Raw genomic sequence first — 19,031 nt, forward strand, 5'->3', positions numbered from 1 at the left:
TTTGTTTGTTTGTTTGTTATAGCAATTGATTGTTTGTATTATTGGTGTATGAAAGACTCCTCCATGTGTGTTTTCCCTTGTATTTAAAATGGGCGCTGGATCGTCTATGCATAGAGAAATCCTTAAGAAGTCCCCTTTGGGTTGTATTTTGAGTCACTAGAAACAAGTTGCTTGACTCCCCTGCTGGGGTTGCAAAAAGAGGTGATTTCATTAAGTGTTGCAATCAGTGGTGGCCGCTATATAAATTCGGGAGTGGAGAGAAGTGGCCAGTAAATGGTACTATAAGCTATAACACCTTGTTACAATTAATGTTGTTTTAAGGAGGGAAGAAAAATGGGATGAGGTAATGTATGCTGAAATGTTGTTTACATTACGATAGCATCCTGCGTGGCAGAAGAAGTGTGGAACCAGTTTGGCCCCAACGGATCCTCTAGTGTTGGCATTAGAAAATGACAGGCAAGAGAGAGAGAGAAAGGGAAAGTGTTCAAGAGGTGTTGTTCGGCACGAAGTATTGGACAGAGGGAGTTGACTCAGAGTGAGGGGGAAGAGGATGTGGAGATGTTGATGGCTCCAGGGTTGAGACAGAGGCCTCCAAATCATGGGCCTGAACCCTCAAGAGTGGAAGGATCAGAGGACGAGTCCGAGGGAGGGGCTGCAGGAGCAACGCCGGTGGCAGAGAGAACTGGCAGCCGGCAGGAAACTGTGTTGCAAGACCCCTTGAGGCAAGCAGTTGGAAAGAATGGTGCGGTTGTGGTGAAGGTGCCCTTTTCCATTCCGGATGTAAATAATTGGGGTGTAGCTGCAGGTAGTTATAGAGAAGATCCTGATCAGGTGGCCAGTGCCTTTGAAATGATGATCAAGACACAGAATCCAGATTAGAAAGATATTGAAACAATCCAAGTCTTATTTGATAGTACGGAAAGGGAGATGATTTGTAGACCCACAAGAACTCAAGTGAAGCACAGATAGTAGCAGGGGGATTACAAGGACGCCAGAACACCATTTTCCCTCAGTAGATCCCGGTTGGGACCCTAATGATGCTGGAGACAAATTGTGATTAACACCACATCAAAAGTGGGTTTTGTTCAGTATAAGAAATGCCGTACCAAAAGCAGTGAATTGGTCAAAACTACATGAAATTAGGCAAGATAGAAAGGAATCCCCAACCGATTTTCTAAATGAATTGAAAGATGCTGCTCAGAAGTATGCAACTCTTGATCCCGAGTCAGAAGAAGGGGAGAACCAGCTGGCGACTTTGTTTACTGCACAATTTACTGATGACGTTTGGAGAAAGTCACAAAAATTACAGGGAGCAGATTGTAGAGGCTTAGGGAAATGGCTGGATATGGCTTGGGTAGTCTACAGGAATAGAGGTCAGCGGAAGGAAAAAGGGAAAACGCTCGGCTCATTGCTGTCCTAGGAGGGACTTATAGTCCTCGGGGAGGACCCAGAGGTGGATCCAGAAGTAGTTATCGAGGAAGCGGACGTGGCAGAGGATTCTTAAGTCCTTGTGGTAATACAGTCCAGGTATGTTGGTTTTTCCTTCCTGTCTCTGGATTCTCCCACTCAAAAGCAAACAATACCTGACTTTCAGTTTCAAGGGGAATGCAGAAAAAGGCATCTCTCAAATCTAATACAGTAAAGCACCCTTGCTCCTCAGTTAGAGCGGTCAATAATGTGCAGGGATTTGCCACTACAGCGTGGATGTCCTGAACAATCTGATTAATAGCTCTTAAACCTTGAACTGATCTATATGATTTTCCATCTGCCTCCTTAACTGGTAAAATGGAGGTATTATATTTAGATTCGCATTTCGTCAACAAACCACATTTTAAGAATTTCTGTATAAGAGGTACTAATCCAATCTTAGCATCTAACTTTATAGGATATTGCTTCAATGTTACCGGTGCTGATCCTGGTTTTAGATCTGTCCTTACTGGTTCAGCTCTTTCAGATTTTCCCGGCACTTCTCCTGCCCGGATGGTAGGTACTGCGGCAGCCTCAACTTCGGGTGGGATTCCTTTCTTTACCTGCTCGACTTCCTGTGACAATAATACCGTAGCTTCCACAAATTTAGACTCAGGTAGAAGCACCTCTGCATCTCTGTTTTTCAATCTTATTTCAGCTTCTAATTTTCTAACAAGTCCCGATCAATCAAGGGCCTCGGTGCCCCTGGCAAGTCCAAAAGCTGGTGTGTCACCCATTGCTTTCCATGGGTGTTGAATTGCTTGAATGTTAAAGGTTTAAAGAAAGGTCTGGTTTCCAGCTTCCCTGTCGCACCAATAACTCTTCCAGTGTCGTAACCTAATTCATATCTTTTTGTATTGCGAACCGAATAGGAAGCTCCTATATCAGCTAAGCATTCTGTCTCTGTTTCATCTTCCCCAGCTTAATGCTAACCCGAGGTTCTGCTGGGGAAGATTCCTCCGGTCCCCGTCAATCTCTAGCTTCTCTAGCTAGCATGGAAGCGTCTAGTTCCCCAGAGCTCTGTAAAGATGGGCATTCTCGTCTCCAATGCCACTCCTTTTTGCAATAAGCATGCCAGTTCTCCTCTACTCTGGATTTAGGGAATCCTCTGCCACGTCCGCTTCCTCGATAACTACTTCTGGATCCACCTCTGGGTCCTCCCCGAGGACTATAAGTCCCTCCTAGGACAGCAATGAGCCGAGCGTTTTCCCTTTTTCCTTCCGCTGACCTCTATTCCTGTAGACTACCCAAGCCATATCCAGCCATTTCCCTAAGCCTCTACAATCTGCTCCCTGTAATTTTTGTGACTTTCTCCAAACGTCATCAGTAAATTGTGCAGTAAACAAAGTCGCCAGCTGGTTCTTCCCTTCTTCTGACTCGGGATCAAGAGTTGCATACTTCTGAGCAGCATCTTTCAATTCATTTAGAAAATCGGTTGGGGATTCCTTTCTATCTTGCCTAATTTCATGTAGTTTTGACCAATTCACTGCTTTTGGTACGGCATTTCTTATACCGAACAAAACCCACTTTTGATGTGGTGTTAATCACAATTTGTCTCCAGCATCATTAGGGTCCCAACCGGGATCTACTGAGGGAAAATGGTGTTCTGGCGTCCTTGTAATCCCCCTGCTACTATCTGTGCTTCACTTGAGTTCTTGTGGGTCTACAAATCATCTCCCTTTCCGTACTATCAAATAAGACTTGGATTGTTTCAATATCTTTCTAATCTGGATTCTGTGTCTTGATCATCATTTCAAAGGCACTGGCCACCTGATCAGGATCTTCTCTATAACTACCTGCAGCTACACCCCAATTATTTACATCCGGAATGGAAAAGGGCACCTTCACCACAACCGCACCATTCTTTCCAACTGCTTGCCTCAAGGGGTCTTGCAACACAGTTTCCTGCCGGCTGCCAGTTCTCTCTGCCACCGGCGTTGCTCCTGCAGCCCCTCCCTCGGACTCGTCCTCTGATCCTTCCACTCTTGAGGGTTCAGGCCCATGATTTGGAGGCCTCTGTCTCAACCCTGGAGCCATCAACATCTCCACATCCTCTTCCCCCTCACTCTGAGTCAACTCCCTCTGTCCAATACTTCGTGCCGAACAACACCTCTTGAACACTTTCCCTTTCTCTCTCTCTCTCGCCTGTCATTTTCTAATGCCAACACTAGAGGATCCGTTGGGGCCAAACTGGTTCCACACTTCTTCTGCCACGCAGGATGCTATCGTAATGTAAACAACATTTCAGCATACATTACCTCATCCCATTTTTCTTCCCTCCTTAAAACAACATTAATTGTAACAAGGTGTTATAGCTTATAGTACCATTTACTGGCCACTTCTCTCCACTCCCGAATTTATATAGCGGCCACCACTGATTGCAACACTTAATGAAATCACCTCTTTTTGCAACCCCAGCAGGGGAGTCAAGCAACTTGTTTCTAGTGACTCAAAATACAACCCAAAGGGGACTTTTTCAAAATTCCACCTGTAGATAATCCCACACCCATTATTATACACACGGGATAATATACTCACAGGAATTTTCCTGACAGCTATAGCTGTATCAACATCCAACAATTACAATAAACAAACATACAGTTATAATAGCAATTACTGCAGTTATAGCAATCACTTAAGTTTCTAACTCCCCCTTTTTTTTTTTTTTTTTTTAATTCAAGCAGGGACTTTAAAAGAGTACCTTACACTTGCAAATCAGTGATCCTTGCTTTGAGGCTGGTCAGTCCGGGGATCAGGGTTCGCTCCGAGAATCCCTCGGTGCTGGCCAAGTTGCATGACCCCAGGATCTGTTGAGGCTCAAAAGGCCAGGTGTTTGCAGCTCATCCTGCTGGTGGAGGCATTGTGGCCCATGTTGTGCACGAAGGGGAGCAGCCGTCTCAGGAAGAGGCCATTTGCTGCTGGCAAGTTCTCAGCCACCCTGGGGGAACAGGAGCACAAGGTGAAGAAAGCAGAGGTTTCCCACAGCCATGCCCAAAGCTTGGCCAAGGAAGCTGGGAGCCAGTGGCTGTGTTGCCCAGCTTTCCAGGTGCTTTCAGCCAGCACTCAGGGCTCCTGCTCAACAGGCAGGCTGCTGCCCACGCTTACGCTTTCAGCTCTCCCATGTCGGCCTGCTTGCTCCTCCTCTCCATGGCTGGCATCCAGTCCTCATTAGACATCGATGATGAGGAACTTGGTGGGGATGCTTTGGAGGAAGCTGTGCAATGCCAAGGGCTGCCCCTTTTTCCTGGCTTTTTGATTGTGTTTTTGTGGGGTTTTATTGTATTTGATTGGGTTTTGAATTGTTTCTTGGCCAGCCTTGGCCAAACTTCTTTCTGTCAGAAGGCAACTCTTCTGATTCTCCAAAGGAAGAGCTATCTCTGCATCTGGCATGTTTCTGGCATCTACTGTCTTTGATGCTCTTCTCTGTGCACGGCCAGAGTGGGTCTGGCTTTTTTCCCCCACCCATGCGGTGGCTGAGGCGAGATCTGGCTGAGGACAGCACCCTGCCACTGGCTTTCTCATCCTCAGACTGAAATAATGCCAACTCCAGGCCCCAATAACCTGGGTGGCGCTCCAGGGGAGTCCAACAGGCTGTGGCTGGCTGCAGTGGTCTCTGGCGGTCTCTGGTGGTCTTTGGTGTTCTCTGATGGTCTCTGGCAATCTCTAGCAGTGTCTGGCGGTCTCCGATGGTCTCTGGTTGTCTGCAGCGGTCTTCAGCGATGTCTGGCAGTCTCTGGTGGTCTCCGATGGACTCTGGCGGTTTCCGGCAGACTCCAGTGGTCTCCAGTGTGAGACCACCGGAGGCCGCAGGACACCGCCAGTGTCTGGTCCTCTCCGGCGGTCTCCCATGGTGTCCTGTGGTCTCCAACGGTCTCTCGTGGTCTCTGATGCTCTCCAGCAGTCTCAGCCATCTCCAACGGACTCCTCCTGGTCCTGTGGGGCTGCTGGCCTGAAGAAGGCAGCCCCTCTCCTCGCCTCTTCCCCATGGCTCTGAAATAGAAATCACGGAATCATTTAGGTTGGAAAAGAAATCGAAGCTCATGGAGTCCAGCTGTTAGCCTGGCACTGCCAAGTCCACAGCTCAACCACGTTCCTAAGGCCCACATCTACAGGTCTTTGAAATCCCTCCTGGGACGGTGATTCAAGCCCTTTCCTGGGCAGCCTGTTCCAATGCTTGTCAAGCCTTTCAGGGAAGAACTCTTTCCTCATCTCCCATCTCAACCTCCCCTGGCGCAACGTGAGGCCGTTTCCCCTTGCCCTGTCCCTCATGCCTCGGGAGAAGAAAGCGACAGCCACCTGGCTCCTGGTAAGGTCTGGTGCTGGTGCTGTGGGGCTGCCGGGCAGAAGAGGGCAGCCCCTCTCCTCTCCTCTCCTCTCGCCCAGGCCTGAGGGCAGAGGAGATGGCCCCCCTTGCTGAGGGGCAGGGGTGTGGGGAGGGAAAGCAGGGCTCCTCAGCGGCTTGACAGCCGGCTGATGTTCCTGCTGAGCCTGCCGCATGGCGGTGTGGATGGCCCACTTACGGTTAGCGTCGGCCGCGGGGCTGGCGCCGCTTCCTGGGCCCTGGCTTTGCGGAGGGCCCCTTTGAGCCGGCGGGGGTCCTGCGGCGCTTTGGGCCCGGTGCTGCTGGAGGCAGCCTGGCCACAGTGGAGGTGTGCCCCATCAGGCCTGCCGGAGAGGCATCCACCTCCATTGGCTCCTCTGCTGGTGGATCCACCTCCATGGGCTCTCCCTCGTCCCTCTTCTGGGGTGGGTCGACCTCCATGGGCTCTTCCTTCTCCCTCTTCTGGGGTGGGTCGACCTCCATGGGCTCGACTCCTTGGTCATCGCTGCTGCGGGCCTCAGCCCACTTGCGTTTCTGGAGCTGTTTGGGCATCCTCCGGGCTTCCAATGAGCCCCGTGTGTCTGGGCACACTCAGTGTGGGCACTCGTCCCACCCAATGTCGGCGCTGGCCTCCCTTTGCCACCTCCTCCTCTACCAAGCAGGCTTGGTGCCGGAATCTCTGGCTGCTGGGCGAGCTGTGGGTCAGCCACAGGGGTGCCAGTTGGCCAACGGCCGGCCGCTGACGTCACCAACGGACCTTTCTGTGTCTGGGAGGGTGGCCCATGAGGCCCTGCAGGCCCCATGCTGGCCAGCCCTCTTGCTTGCCAGAGAACAAGGCAGCCCCTGGGGCACCAGGTCTGCCCTCCAGCTCCCCTCCTGTGCCCAGAGGATGCCCAGAAGGTCTGAAGTGGTGGCATCAGACCAGCTGGCGTGTCCGCTAGGAATTCTGCCTGTGTCCTCGAGCTTTGCTCTGCCTGTTCCTGAGCGCTTGTGCCTCATGTTTTTCTGCCATTTGCACTCTGTCCTTTTGCAGAGGGGCAGACAGAGCATGGTTGTGGAATTGCAGTCCAGGTCTAGAGGTGTGGCCTGGAAAGCCCAGTTCCTTTTTTCCCCCATTAAGTTGCTGCTTGAAAGCTGAAATCCTGTTCTTCATCAGCCGTAAAGCATTCCTGCTTCACCAGTCACACCTGGAGACAGAAACATCACCCATTTCTCCAGTTGATTCCCAAAGCTTATCCTGGGAAAAGTATTTGGGTGTAAACTGCAATGAAAAACCTTTCACTCTCGCTGAGACAAATTTAGAGGAATCATCTGGCTTTTTCCCTTGCGGGGCAGAAACAGACGGACTAGGGACAGGAAGAGGGTGTTGCCTTTTTGTTCATTGAGGTGGCTGTAGTTTCACACCATCCTCTAGCGTCTGTTGGAGGACGGAAGGTTGGATGCATCATTGGTTTCATTCCTCTACTACTAGATAGTTTCAACTCACACTGTGCTTTTCATCTCACAGGATCCCCAGGTGGTCTGCAAATGACATCCATGGATTGCTCTGCACGGCACTGAACTGCAGCCCCAAGACCTGCCTACCAATCTATATTGGTCCCGCCTGGCAGTGGAAGCACGGAAGATGTGCTGTACCTGCAGGGAACTCTGTTGGGGTCGTTTGGGAAAGCAGACTGGAATGCGTGCCTGGGGACCAGAAAATCTGGAGCACTTCAGTACCATGTTTGTGTTTCACAGAAAAAAGAAAAGGCTTGCCCAGATTTCTGGGACCTGGCTTGCTGCTGGCCTTCTGTGGAAACTTTGCCAGCCCCGACTCTTCATTTTGTCTTTGCATGGAACAGGGATGATTTGCTGGCCTTTTTCAGCGGGTTGCTGTCAGCGCTCTGAATCCCGTTTGCAAGCATCAGTGGGTAAAACAAGTGCAGAGAGGAGTTCACAAACCACGGGATGAAGCACCAGGTGGAGGACGAGCTGGGAAGGACTTTTCTCTGTGTGTGTGTGTGCGCGTGTTAAGTTTTGCTGGGTTCACATCATCCCTGCTGAATTCGGTGACGTTCCAGGGAGGGTGTCTGGGGGAGGAGAGAGCTGCTGGGCGCATTCCTTTGGGATTGGGTTCCCTGCGCCTGGAGATGTGTGAAGTTTGGTGACTGTGCTGTTACCGGCAGATGCTCAAGGGCAGCGAAGCACCAGCTCAAGCGCTCCGCTTCCAGCGTGGAGAGAAGAGCTGCTGCTGAAAGCAGAGGCTGGCAGGATGATGACAGAGCCAAGGGGCAGAAAGGAAGGATTTAAAGAAATGCCAGGGTGCTCCTTTCAGCCTCGATGGCTCTACTTTGACGATCAGCGAGTCTGATTTAATTCCTCTTCTTTCCTTCTTTGTCCCTTTCCTCTTTCTTTCCTCTCTTTCCTTTCCTACTCTTTCCAGGAAGTCCAGGGAAAAGGCAGCTGTTGCCGGGTGCCTTCTGTCAAGAGATGCCTTTAGCCTGGAGAGAAGCCCTGCAGCTCTTGTTTGGGTTGGGGACAGAGGCTTTCTGTCCTCCGTATTTAATTCTGCCCTAGAAAGTTGCCTTTGATACGCAGCCGCTCTCCATCCTTTTGCTGGGTTTTGGCACGAGTTCACCAGGAACTTTTGTTTTGGAGCCTTCTCTCAGAAAAGCCTGGGCATCAGGATTGCAGGTTTCCACCTTGCGAGCAGCGCTTCCTTCGGATGAGCCCAGAACATAACCCTTGGGAGCCTTGGCTTTGTTTCCAATAGTTCTGTGTTCTCTTCGCGGGTGTTTCCAAATTTTCTGTAACCTTTTGCCAGTTCTGGATAAAAACAGCTGTAACTGTTCCTGTTGCCTCTCAAACACAAAAGGCAAAATTGCTGGGGCAGGGCAGCATGTGAGGAGAGAGGAGGAGCTTTAGGACGGGTTGTTGTAGCTGTTTGAAGAGTGCAGTTTATTGTGTGTGTCCACTGCCTTAGGGAAAAGGGAGGCTTCTCACAGCGACTTCTCAAAGTCTGTGTGTTTTTCCAAGAGACTTGCTGTGCACCAGTGAAAATCTGAGGATTCCCCGAGCAGGCTGCTCCGCTACAACTGCCTGTCTCCCTCGGCTACGTTCCATCCATCCCTACAGATGCTAGAAACAAAGTAAGTTATATCCCATTTTAATTTGTAGTTGAAATCCAAGTTAAAATAGGTGGGTCATTTCCATGTCATAACGCATCGATCCAAATTCCCCTTGAATACCTTTCAGATGACAGCCATGCTACTTCCTTTGATACCTGAAGCAGACTTTATGTATTCTATAAATGGTTAAGCTGTAGAGAATGTTCTCTTAGAGCAGAAATGCAGCTACTCTAGTAACCATCCCAAATTGTTTCAAGGACTTAGTCAGGTAAGAAAGGATGTACGTGGCCTTGAGAACATGGCGACCTAAGACAAGGATGGAATAAATATGGACATTGTGTGACAAACAGGTGGTAGGTAGCAAGAAGATCATTAGTTTTAAGGGCTAATTAAACAGTTAGACTGTTTTGCCATCAAGAAAAGCGAGCCAAAGGACAGATGAAGAAGATGGAGGAAGAAAGGACCCTCACTCAACATGAGAACCACCAGAAGGCGTGACTACGCATGCCCCAAAGCTCATTATAATACGTAAATGACTTCTCGGAAATGTAATGAATATGCTAACGTTTTCTTGGAGTTACACAGAAAATGTGTACCTGGTGTATAACTCAGGTTTGACGACAGCATTCAGGGTGCACAATAGGAGGAGCGATCCCCTGTGCGCCCGGCGCTGCCATAAAGAATGCCTGCTTTCTGAAACTCCAAACTGAGTCTGAGAGAGTTTTATCTGCCGGTTTGCAGTAACAGGAAGAGGGGGAAAAAAGGGGAGAGCACCCCGCCGTTCCCTGCTGGCAGCCGGTGCCCCTCACGCTGCCCGTCGGGGAGGAGAAGGTTCGGGAGCTGCCCCCGGGCACGTCGGGCTTTCGCCTTCGTCTGAGGCCTCCCGCTGCCGCGGCAGCCGAGGCTGGAGTTGGAGCCTCCGGCAGAGCCTCCGGCGGCGCCGCTGCCTTCCCCGGGCGGCCGCCGCCCGGCCCCGGCTCTCGCCCTCCCTCCCTGGGGGACCCCCCGCTGGCGGGAACCGCTTCCCCCCGCTTCGCCGGGGCCGTGGCCGGCCTCCGAGCGGAGCTGCCGGAGCCACCCGCGGCCGGGGCGGCCTCTCCCCCGCGGCAGCCCGGCAGCCCCGAAGGCAGCACCGCCGCAGAGCGGCCCCGAGCGAGCCCGGCCCTCCCGCCCCGCGGCTCCCGGCGGCGCCCGGCGGGCAGGGGCAGCCGCTCCGCCCGCCCCGGCAGGCGGCGGGCCGCCGGGGCAGGCGGCGGAGCAGCCCCCGACGCGGGGCCCGTCCGGCGGCGGAGCCCGGCTGGCGAGCGGGGCCACGGCGGCGCCGGGCCCGGGCTCCCTGCGGCGCCGGCGGCAGAGCTGGCAGGAGGGGCGGCCCCGGCAAGCGGTGCTGGTGCGGAAGCTGAAGGTGAGGAGCGGGGGCGCCCGCCCGGGGGGAGCTGCCCGGGGCGGGGCCGCGCCGCGGTGGCGGGGTCGGGGTGCCCGGGCCGCCCGCAGAGGGGAGTCGACGGCGGAGCCCTCGGGGGGCGCGCCGCCGTTCCCCCCGAGCCGCTCGCCGGGGCTTGGGCTTACCCCAGGAATGGAGGGGAAAGCGATGGGTGCGAACAGCAGTGAAGGGAACACAAGAATTGGACTAAACATTCCCTTTCTTCTTCAGGGATCCTTCCCAGGCAGGTGGGAAGCGACAGAAGACCACAGCCTGGAGAAAGCCCTGCCTCGGGTGGAAGAGGAACAGCAAAGGTAGAAGGAAGAAGCGTTTCCTCCTACTGGGTGTCCTGGATGCTCCTGGAAGGGAGGGTGACGCGCGGAAACAAACCTTACAACTCGCAGAGAGTTATAAAGCAGGTATGTTTATTGCGGCGCCGGGTGCAAGGGGGATTTCTCCTCCTAACTTGCACACCCTTCGGCTAAACCCGTAGTTATTTATAAGGTAAATCATACATATGCAAACTATGGGATGGGCTAATACAATTAGTTCTAACAATAGGTGTGACTATGTTAATTATTTCCGGAGCCTCATTATAATAAGTCTCCTCCTTCAGGCATGTGCGTATCTTCTCCTGGTGTTTTTCTTTGGGGGGGCGTCTTAGGGAGTAAGTTCCACGATCACTGAACTGATTCGATTGTTTTGCTGATAGAGGCCGTAAAAGTCTCTTGCTATCTTCCTGTAGTCGATCAGGATGTTCCGCTTGTCTTCTGCGTGGTCTGGCAGGGGTCGTAAAGTCTCTGGTTATCTTCTCCTGTTATCAGTCAGGATGTTCCCATTTGCTTGCGAAGTGTTCCTTCAAGGCTGAGGCCCGCCTCCGCTAATTGGGAAATTCTTTGTTTTCTTTCCTCCCCTCCAAGGTTGAGATATACGTCCCTGTCATGGTTAATCCCTCTGTTTTCTGTTTCAAGGGAAAAGGTGTCAGAGCTCCCCAGTGTCCCCAAGGGAAGTGGTGGGGCAAGCCCTTTTGAAAGGAGAAAGGTCCACAACCTGTTCTGTGGGGCAGTAATAGGGGTGTGTGCTGCATGGCTCTGTTCTGAGCAGGGGGTTTCTTCCGGGTGGGCTCCAAGGGTCCCTTTCCAGCGTAAGTTATGCCCTGGAGCAGTAGGTTAGGGAGTGGGGACAAGGCCAGAGAAAGGTGATGCATCCAGTGATGAGGCAGCACGAAGGGGAGGCAGCCGTTACCCGTGGGCATCATCCGAGTTGGAGAGGAAGGGAAACCAGAATTGTAGATGGACACTGAAGGCTAAAGGAGAAGCACATGAGTTTGCCGCCCCCCGAGAGATCTTAGTTCACCTGAGAAAGCGCTTTTCCTGCCTCTCAGTTTGACACCAAAGTCAGTGTTGGGGGAGCAGGGAAATCCCGGGGCTGCTGCTTGTGGATGGGGGTTGTTCAGTGGCCCCCTGGCTGTTCCTCCTTTCCCAAGGTGTGAAGATCTGGCCAAAGGGAATGCTGTCCTGCGGGAGCACCTCGAGAACGCGAATGAGGTGAATTCAGCCCTTAAAGGAGATGCTGGAAAACTGAGGTCGAATCGGATGAGGGCACGGGAGGAGCTGGAAGCGAAGGAGAGAGAATGGCACCGGGAACGTGAGGTGAGGACGAGCTGCGGGAATGTCCGAGGTGATGCCAGCGTGGCACGAGAATGTGTTTTATTTCTGGCCTAGAGGCCTTGCAGTGAGAAGGTTGTGGTGGTGTTGAGGATGTGTTGGTGTTGAGGAGCAGAAGAGAGGAGCTGTCGCGGACAGAGCGATAGCCTTCACTCGGAAAAGAGAAGCAGCAATATGTTTATTGATATGAAACAATGGTTTAACAAAGCTGATAGTAGAAGCGACAGGTTTAACACGATTCGATGGCAAGGTAGACTGGGTTACTCACTGCACAGAGGCCAGGGTCAGACAGAGCTGCTGGGGACTCTCCCCTTGAGTCAAGGTTTCAGAAAAGACCCTTTCTGACCTCCTTCTCAGAGAGGGGTCTGGGTGCGGCTGGATCCAATCCTAGTCCCAGGCTTGGTCAGTGGTTCATGGCTACAGGATTCTGTGTGCGCAATCAATCCTTTCTGTCACAGAATTGCAAAGCTCAGCCTGCTCTAAAGCACTTAGCAAGGGTCTGTTGTGGCCAGGGACCTCTTAACCTGGAGGAGTAATCCTGAGCAGCATCCCTGCTTGAGGGGAGATGCTGGTGTGCAGCCCCTGCCCTTCAGGAGAGCTCCAAAGCCTCTTGAGCTGTTCAGTGTTGATGGGGCTGAGATGATGACTTAAGAGTCCTGTTTGCATATTGCCCTTAGGACCAGTATGGTGGGGAGTTGGGCGCGTTGCCCAAGTTAGCCCTTGGCTGTTGTAGTGTTTTCTGTCTCTCTGAGGCCACCTTAGAGCCCTGGATGCCACTGTCAGGACTAGATGCCCCCATGATGACCCCCACAGGTGGGTATGGCTTGGGCAGGGTGATGGGAGACAAAGATGAAGTTGGTGCTTGGGAGGGGGGAGCTCACGGACCCAGGGGTGGGAAATGGAGGGGTGTCAGCAAATGGTGGTGATGGAAGAGGCCCCCCTGCTGTGGCTGTGCTGCTCGATCCTAAAGGCCAGTGCTGCTGCTGCTGGGTGCTGTAGGGCAGTGACACAGGAGTGCTTGTCTCTCTGGTAGTTCTTCAATCTCCATCGGGAGGAGTGAGAGCAGAGAGGTCTGTGTGTTTTCAGATTCCGAGCATCCAAAGGGGGAAGACCAAGAGGAGCCTCCCTCACCGAAAGCAAATGTGACAGTGGCCTTGGAGGGGCTTGTCTTTGTCATCCTCCCCCAAGATTGTGAGACATCTCTGCAAGGCGAAACGCTGAACTGGGGTCACTTGTTTAGCTCCTGTCCTCTCCTCCCAAGGTCTGTTGCAGACCACTATATCCTTAACTTCTGTTAGGTAGAGAATCTCTGTGGCTTTCTCCTAAGATAAGAGTGCCCCATGGTCTTATCCTTCCCTTCTCTGCCCTTCTCCCATAGAAAGCAGGATAATATAAACAAACTAAGGCAGCAGAGGCCATCAGTGTCTATTGAGACCCCTCCCAAGCTCTCTGCCACCCTCTTGAATCCTTAACTTTCTGTGTCTTCGTAGAAGGTAGAGAATCTCTGGATTTCTGGCTGAGGATGGCACTGTGCCATGGTCTGCTCCTCTCCTTTTCAGGGTCTGTGGCTGTATGAGAGAGAATAAAACCAATGGGGCATGCACCCTGACTCACCACGGACCACCCCTGCCCAGGTCTCTGCCACACTCTTGAATCCTTGCCTTTGTGTCCATGTTCTTGTAGAAGGTAGAGAATCTCTGGGTGCTTGAGGATGGCAGTGCACCCTGCTCTGCTCCGGTTCCCATCTCTCCTTGCAGCTCTAAATGGCAGGCAATTGGGAAAAAATAAAGGCATTAGAGACCATCCGTCACGATGGACACCCCTGCCCAGGTTTCGGCCACCCTCTTGAATCCTTAACTTTCTGTGTCTTCGTAGAAGGTAGAGAATCTCTGGATTTCTGGCTGAGGATGGCACTGTGCCATGGTCTGCTCCTCTCCTTTTCGGGGCCTGTGGCTGTATGAGAGAGAATAAAACCAATGGGGCATGCACCCTGACTCACCACGGACCACCCCTGCCCAGGTTTCTGCCACACTCTTGAATCCCTAACTTTGTGTCCATGTTCTTGTAGAAGGTAGAGAATCTCTGGGTGCTTGAGGATGGCAGTGCACCCTGCTCTGCTCCGGTTCCCATCTCTCCTTGCAGCTCTAAATGGCAGGCAATTGGGAAAAAATAAAGGCATTAGAGACTATCCGTCACGAAGGACACCCCTGCCCAGGTTTCGGCCACACTCTTGAATCCTTAACTTTCTGTGTCTTCGTAGAAGGTAGAGAATCTCTGGATTTCTGGCTGAGGATGGCACTGTGCCATGGTCTGCTCCTCTCCTTTTTGGGGCCTGTGGCTGTATGAGAGAGAATAAAACCAATGGGGCATGCACCCTGACTCACCACGGACCACCCCTGCCCAGGTCTCTGCCACACTCTTGAATCCCTAACTTTGTGTCCATGTTCTTGTAGAAGGTAGAGAATCTCTGGGTGCTTGAGGATGGCAGTGCACCCTGCTCTGCTCCAGTTCCCATCTCTCCTTGCAGCTCTAAATGGCAGGCAATTGGGAAAGAATAAAGGCATTAGAGACCATCCGTCACGATGGACACCCGTGCCCAGGTTTCAGCCACACTCTTGAATCCTTAACTTTCTGTGTCTTCGTAAAAGGTAGAGAAGCTCTGGATTTCTGGCTGAGGATGGCACTGTGCCATGGTCTGCTCTTCTCCTTTTTGGGGCCTGTGGCTGTATGAGAGAGAATAAAACCAATGGGGCATGCACCCTGACTCACCACGGACCACCCCTGCCCAGGTCTCTGCCACACTCTTGAATCCTTGCCTTTGTGTCCATGTTCTTGTAGAAGGTAGAGAATCTCTGGGTGCTTGAGGATGGCAGTGCATCCTGCTCTGCTCCGGTTCCCATCTCTCCTTGCAGCTCTAAATGGCAGGCAATTGGGAAAAAATAAAGGCATTAGAGACCATCCGTCACGAAGGACACGCCTGCCCAGGTTTCGGCCACCCTCTTGAATCCTTAACTTTCGTGTCTTCGTAGAAGGTAGAGAATCTCTGGATTTCTGGCTGAGGATGGCACTGTGCCATGGTCTGCTCCTCTCCGTTTCGGGGCCTGTGGCTGTATGAGAGAGAATAAAACCAATGGGGCATGCACCCTGACTCACCACGGACCACCCCTGCCCAGGTCTCTGCCACACTCTTGAATCCTTGCATTTGTGTCCATGTTCTTGTAGAAGGTAGAGAATCTCTGGGTGCTTGAGGATGGCAGTGCACCCTGCTCTGCTCCCGTTCCCATCTCTCCTTGCAGCTCTAAATGGCAGGCAATTGGGAAAGAATAAAGGCATTAGAGACCATCCGTCACGATGGACACCCATGCCCAGGTTTCAGCCACCCTCTTGAATCCTTAACTTTCTGTGTCTTCGTAAAAGGTAGAGAAGCTCTGGATTTCTGGCTGAGGATGGCACTGTGCCATGGTCTGCTCCTCTCCTTTTTGGGGCCTGTGACTGTATGAGAGAGAATAAAAACAATGGGGCATGCACCCTGAGTCACCACGGACCACCCCTGCCCAGGTCTCTGCCACGCTCTTGAATCCCTAACTTTGTGTCCATGTTCTTGTAGAAGGTAGAGAATCTCTGGGTGCTTGAGGATGGCAGTGCACCCTGCTCTGCTCTGGTTCCCATCTCTCCTTGCAGCTCTAAATGGCAGGCAATTGGGAAAAAATAAAGGCATTAGAGACCATCCGTCACGATGGACACCCCTGCCCAGGTTTCGGCCACACTCTCGAATCCTTAACTTTCTGTGTCTTCGTAGAAGGTAGAGAATCTCTGGATTTCTGGCTGAGGATGGCACTGTGCCATGGTCTGCTCCTCTCCTTTTCAGGGTCTGTGGCTGTATGAGAGAGAATAAAACCAATGGGGCATGCACCCTGACTCACCACGGACCACCCCTGCCCAGGTCTCTGCCACGCTCTTGAATCCCTAACTTTGTGTCCATGTTCTTGTAGAAGGTAGAGAATCTCTGGGTGCTTGAGGATGGCAGTGCACCCTGCTCTGCTCCGGTTCCCATCTCTCCTTGCAGCTCTAAATGGCAGGCAATTGGGAAAAAATAAAGGCATTAGAGACCATCCGTCACGATGGACACCCCTGCCCAGGTTTCGGCCACACTCTCGAATCCTTAACTTTCTGTGTCTTCGTAGAAGGTAGAGAATCTCTGGATTTCTGGCTGAGGATGGCACTGTGCCATGGTCTGCTCCTCTCCTTTTCAGGGTCTGTGGCTGTATGAGAGAGAATAAAACCAATGGGGCATGCACCCTGACTCACCACGGACCACCCCTGCCCAGGTCTCTGCCACACTCTTGAATCCTTGCCTTTGTGTCCATGTTCTTGTAGAAGGTAGAGAATCTCTGGGTGCTTGAGGATGGCAGTGCACCCTGCTCTGCTCCGGTTCCCATCTCTCCTTGCAGCTCTAAATGGCAGGCAATTGGGAAAAAATAAAGGCATTAGAGACCATCCGTCACGAAGGACACGCCTGCCCAGGTTTCGGCCACCCTCTTGAATCCTTAACTTTCGTGTCTTCGTAGAAGGTAGAGAATCTCTGGATTTCTGGCTGAGGATGGCACTGTGCCATGGTCTGCTCCTCTCCTTTTCGGGGCCTGTGGCTGTATGAGAGAGAATAAAACCAATGGGGCATGCACCCTGACTCACCACGGACCACCCCTGCCCAGGTCTCTGCCACACTCTTGAATCCTTGCATTTGTGTCCATGTTCTTGTAGAAGGTAGAGAATCTCTGGGTGCTTGAGGATGGCAGTGCACCCTGCTCTGCTCCCGTTCCCATCTCTCCTTGCAGCTCTAAATGGCAGGCAATTGGGAAAGAATAAAGGCATTAGAGACCATCCGTCACGATGGACACCCATGCCCAGGTTTCAGCCACCCTCTTGAATCCTTAACTTTCTGTGTCTTCGTAAAAGGTAGAGAAGCTCTGGATTTCTGGCTGAGGATGGCACTGTGCCATGGTCTGCTCCTCTCCTTTTTGGGGCCTGTGACTGTATGAGAGAGAATAAAAACAATGGGGCATGCACCCTGAGTCACCACGGACCACCCCTGCCCAGGTCTCTGCCACGCTCTTGAATCCCTAACTTTGTGTCCATGTTCTTGTAGAAGGTAGAGAATCTCTGGGTGCTTGAGGATGGCAGTGCACCCTGCTCTGCTCTGGTTCCCATCTCTCCTTGCAGCTCTAAATGGCAGGCAATTGGGAAAAAATAAAGGCATTAGAGACCATCCGTCACGATGGACACCCCTGCCCAGGTTTCGGCCACACTCTCGAATCCTTAACTTTCTGTGTCTTCGTAGAAGGTAGAGAATCTCTGGATTTCTGGCTGAGGATGGCACTGTGCCATGGTCTGCTCCTCTCCTTTTTGGGGCCTGTGGCTGTATGAGAGAGAATAAAACCAATGGGGCATGCACCCTGACTCACCACGGACCACCCCTGCCCAGGTCTCTGCCACACTCTTGAATCCTTGCATTTGTGTCCATGTTCTTGTAGAAGGTAGAGAATCTCTGGGTGCTTGAGGATGGCAGTGCACCCTGCTCTGCTCCGGTTCCCATCTCTCCTTGCAGCTCTAAATGGCAGGCAATTGGGAAAAAATAAAGGCATTAGAGACCATCCGTCACGAAGGACACCCCTGCCCAGGTCTCTGCCACACTCTTGAATCCTTAACTTTCTCTGTCTTTGTAGAAGGAAGAGAATCTCTGGATTTCTGGCTGAGGATGGCACTGTGCCATGGTCTGCTCCTCTCCTTTTCAGGGTCTGTGGCTGTATGAGAGAGAATAAAACCAATGGGGCATGCACCCTGACTCACCACGGACCACCCCTGCCCAGGTCTCTGCCACACTCTTGAATCCTTGCATTTGTGTCCATGTTCTTGTAGAAGGTAGAGAATCTCTGGGTGCTTGAGGATGGCAGTGCACCCTGCTCTGCTCCGGTTCCCATCTCTCCTTGCAGCTCTAAATGGCAGGCAATTGGGAAAAAATAAAGGCATTAGAGACCATCCGTCACGATGGACACCCGTGCCCAGGTTTCAGCCACCCTCTAGAATCCTTAACTTTCTGTGTCTTCGTAAAAGGTAGAGAATCTCTGGATTTCTGGCTGAGGATGGCACTGTGCCATGGTCTGCTCCTCTCCTTTTCGGGGCCTGTGACTGTATGAGAGAGAATAAAAACAATGGGGCATGCACCCTGACTCACCACGGACCACCCCTGCCCAGGTCTCTGCCACGCTCTTGAATCCCTAACTTTGTGTCCATGTTCTTGTAGAAGGTAGAGAATCTCTGGGTGCTTGAGGATGGCAGTGCACCCTGCTCTGCTCCGGTTCCCATCTCTCCTTGCAGCTCTAAATGGCAGGCAATTGGGAAAAAATAAAGGCATTAGAGACCATCTGTCACGAAGGACACCCCTGCTCAGGTTTCAGCCACACTCTTGAATCCTTAACTTTCTGTGTCTTCGTAGAAGGTAGAGAATCTCTGGATTTCTGGCTGAGGATGGCACTGTGCCATGGTCTGCTCCTCTCCTTTTTGGGGCCTGTGGCTGTATGAGAGAGAATAAAACCAATGGGGCATGCACCCTGACTCACCACGGACCACCCCTGCCCAGGTCTCTGCCACACTCTTGAATCCTTGCATTTGTGTCCATGTTCTTGTAGAAGGTAGAGAATCTCTGGGTGCTTGAGGATGGCAGTGCACCCTGCTCTGCTCCGGTTCCCATCTGTCCTTGCAGCTCTAAATGGCAGGCAATTGGGAAAAAATAAAGGCATTAGAGACCATCCGTCACGATGGACACCCCTGCCCAGGTTTCCGCCACCCTCTTGAATCGTTAACTTTCTGTGTCTTCGTAAAAGGTAGAGAAGCTCTGGATTTCTGGCTGAGGATGGCACTGTGCCATGGTCTGCTCCTCTCCTTTTCGGGGCCTGTGGCTGTATGAGAGAGAATAAAACCAATGGGGCATGCACCCTGACTCACCACGGACCACCCCTGCCCAGGTCTCTGCTACACTCTTGAATCCT

The sequence above is a fragment of the Numenius arquata genome, chromosome Z (assembly GCF_964106895.1).
Source record: "Numenius arquata chromosome Z, bNumArq3.hap1.1, whole genome shotgun sequence".
Lineage (NCBI taxonomy): Eukaryota > Metazoa > Chordata > Aves > Charadriiformes > Scolopacidae > Numenius > Numenius arquata.